The sequence below is a fragment of the Carlito syrichta genome, unplaced genomic scaffold (genome assembly GCF_000164805.1).
Source record: "Carlito syrichta isolate Samal-C Ts95f unplaced genomic scaffold, Tarsius_syrichta-2.0.1 Scaffold301807, whole genome shotgun sequence".
NCBI classification, from domain to species: Eukaryota; Metazoa; Chordata; class Mammalia; order Primates; family Tarsiidae; genus Carlito; species Carlito syrichta.
In genome coordinates this window covers 305,815-309,836 of record NW_007245903.1, presented here as the reverse complement: position 1 = coordinate 309,836, position 4,022 = coordinate 305,815, and positions in this window count along the sequence as shown.

The following is a 4,022-nucleotide window of genomic DNA, read 5'->3' as shown; positions in this document are numbered from 1 at the left end:
CACCACCACTATCATCATCACCACCACCACCACTATCATCATCACCACCACCACCTCCACTACCACTACCACCACCATCACCACTATCACTACCGTCACAACCACCATCACCATCACCACCATCACTACCACCATAACCATAATTGCCACCATCATCACCACTGCCACCACCACCATCACCACCATCACCACTATCATCACCACCATCATCACTACCAACACCACCACCACCACCACCACCATCACCATTATCATCACCATCATCACCACCACTATCATCACCACAATCATCACCATGATTATCACCACCACCATCACCACCACAACCACCATCACTATCACCACCACCATCACCACCACCACCACCACCACCATCACCACCACCACCACCACAACCATCACCACCACCATCACCACTTTCATCACCACCACCACCACCACCACCACCACCATCATCACTACCACCATCATCACTACCACCATCATCACTACCACCATCATCACTACCACTGTCACCACCACCAACAAAATATATGCATGCCTCTTCGAAGCATCTGAACAATAGACTGAAGTTAAAGAGCCTACTGACACTTCTTGTTGCCAAGAAACTTAAATTCTATCTTGGGTTGTGGATCTCCAAAACTTCAAACTTTCTAATGAGCTCAATGCAAGTATTGTACTCTGTGGAGGAATTACACTCTATGGATACAATGATTCAATGGGTTGTCTATTCCATCTCCAAGTGGGAAAGTACCTCCTCAAACATCAGAAAAATTTGAAATTGACCTCCCTCTGTTTACCATGCTTTTTATGATATTTTATCCTCCTGCTTTTCTGATTTCTCTGAGAAGGCAGGACATTTTTGAATCTACTTATTTTATTTTTTTAAAGTTTGTCTTAGAGTTAGTGAGAATAATTTTCTTAGAGATTGGTGACTGCAATCAATAAACTTTTCCCTCTTATTTATTATATTCATCTTTTACAAATCTTACTAGTGGCTTCTCAAAGGCAGAGCTCTACATTCTAATAAAGTCAAATGAACACTTTAAGCCTTAGAATGAATGGAGAATTTGTCTCAATAAAAAAATGGAATAGAAAAATTGATTATTAAAAATCTTTGCTATCAAAATTATAGACTTTTAGTACAAGAAAAATAGTGTTGGAAAATGTAGTGTCTCTTAGCAAATGTCATGCTCCTTCTTGTAAACTTTCCTTTCTTTTCTCATTTCCTAAACAAGAATATTCTTTAAGATCTGCTTCTCGATTTATTGTTCACCTCTAAATACACTTCTGTTAAATTTCTTGTCTATTCTTTTGGTGTTAGCTACCATGCATGCAGTCTGACAACTAGGTTCATGAGCAATTCTAGAAAAAGTGCTACAAACCTCATTGCTGAATATCACTATAGTCACTTTCAAAATATTCCCCTTGGGAAGGTATGCACCAACACCAGCACCTAGTCCATTTGTCAAAGCAATTTTGGAACTCTTTTTCTGGAATAGCTATCAGAGCTATCAACATTATTTGTTGGGACTTGACAATTAAGTCCACGAACTTGCTACTGTGTGCCTATGTTGGTAGCACTGTACAAATAACTGTATTGGAACACCCTCCCTACTCACCTAATATGGCCCCCGATAACTTTTTCTTTAACCAGTCATAAAGGAAATATTGAAGGGAAGACATTTTAATGACATTCAGGACATCAAGTGTAATACGACTGCAGTTCTGATGACCATTCCAGAAAAAGAGTTTCAAAATTGCCTTGATGGGTGGACTAGGTGCTGGTGTTGGTGCACATCTTCCCAAGGGGAGTAATTTGAAGGTGACTATAGTGATATTCAGCAGTGAGGTAGGGAGCACCTTTTTTAGGATGAGTTTGCAAACTTAATTGTCAGTTCTTACATGCATAGACTTAACACCTACAAGCATTCATCGAGGGCTGTGCTGGTCACGCTCTTCTTGCTTCAGATCCTTCTCTGCCCTATTTGTGTGTCCTGGGAGGCTTATTTTCACAGCCTGCATCATCTGGCTCCCCTGCCCCAGTCTGTGGTTGGATTTAGAATAGCAACTGCTTTTAAGATTTTAATGAGAATTAAGTGAGATAGCATAAAGATTAAGACCAGAGTTGGGCATGCTGTAAGCATCATTTAAGTCTTTGTCAATGTATAAATATGTATCTATAGACAGTTTGAGATGTAAGAACAGAATTATTTCTTTTATTTTAGATTCAAGGAGTTCATATGCAGGTTTGTGATATGGCTATATTGTGTGATGGTGAGGTTTGGGCTTCTGTTGAGCCTGTCACCCAGGTGGTGAGTGTGGGACCCAATGGGGAATTTTCCAACCCTTGCCTCCTTTCCTCTTTCTCCCTTTTAAGAGTCCCCAGTGTTGTTCCCATCCTTATGCCCAAGTGTTTAATTCCCAGTTGTAAATGAGAACACGTAGCATTAGGTTTTCTGTTGTAAGAAGAGAATCTAGATACGAGATTTTCAACTCAGATGTAGATTTAGGTATCACCAGTCCATTTATGGTTATGGCCCTTTTTATTTGCTGATTTGTTTCAAGGGGCTGGTTTATTCCTAATTATTCAAGTCTTACCCCTCTTGTCATCCCACAGAAACAGATTTCCACATCTAAGTTAGCTCAGACTCAAAATCCCCACATCTGTTTGTCTTTACACCACCCTATTGCTATCATAAATCTCACTGCAATGGTAATTATTGTTTTTATTTTTAGTTTATTAGTTTACTGACTATCTTCACACACTAGGATACCATACTAGGATATAAGTACCAAAAAAGATGTTTTTTGTTCACCACCAAATCTCTAGCACTTCATATGATTCCTGATGCACAATGAAGTATGGGCAGGATTAAGAGATTCGAAAGAGATAGGTAGTCATACACCATTAACTGTAAATAAAAAGACCAGGAGGAATAAAATAAATTAACTGAGCACGGTGGCTCATGCCTGTAGTCTCAGCTATTCAGGAGGTTAAGGCAGGAGGATCAAGATCAGTCAACATAGCAAGACCCTGTCTCTACAAAAAGAAAAGAAAAAAAAAAAAGAAAGAAAAAATAGCCAGCCATGGTGGTCCATACATGTAGTCCTAGCCACATGGAAGGATGATTTGAGCCCAGGAGTTCAAGTCTGTAATGAACCATGATCACACCACTGCACTCCAGCCTGTGTGACTGAGTGAGATCTTGTCTCTAAAAGAAAAACAATAATAAAAAGAGCAAGAGGAAGCAGTAATGTCGCCTGAGCTTTAGAGTGGTAGAAAAGAGACAAACAACAAAAGTCAAAGCCAGGATCACAGTTCAGCAGTGAAGGGATGGGAGGGGAAATAATTACCCCAATTCACATCCCTCCACTTTGAGGAGGAGGAAACCATGGTAGAGAGAAGATACACCCTAATGTCACCAAAGATATGGCAGCTCCAGGAACAATTTATAATTTCTATCAGTCTTGTTTCTATCAATGAGAACCTCATCATCTCAACCATAGGAGATAGGAACTTTAATAAGGCACGGATCCTCGTTACTTGTTTATTCCAAACATCTTTTATGTGAGACGTCTTTCCATTTCCACGTCTTGTCCTCGAGTGAACCCATTTCTTTCCACCTGGGTCGCTGGATGAAGAACCATTCCATTTCTGATTTTCTACCTGGGAAAACAATTCATTATGTTATTTCTCTTTTTGAAAACCACCAAAGTCCCACAATTTCAACAAGATCGAACCATCACAAGAGTGCTTTGCCATCTGGCTCTGGCTTCCTTTATCCTTCAGCTCTTACTTTTTCAGTGTGAGCCTTTTTGTTCCTGATTTCTCTACTGTTTTCTGCACATGGCGGGAATAGAAATTTCACACACACCAGTGCCCTCAAGTATAAATTGGGTGAATGAGTTAGTTGTGGGGGGAAAAGGTCCTAACTTACGAATCTATTAATATTTGAAAGACTCAATTAATATGCCTTACAAAGGGATATGCACCTGTGACTGGGAACACATTTATAAAT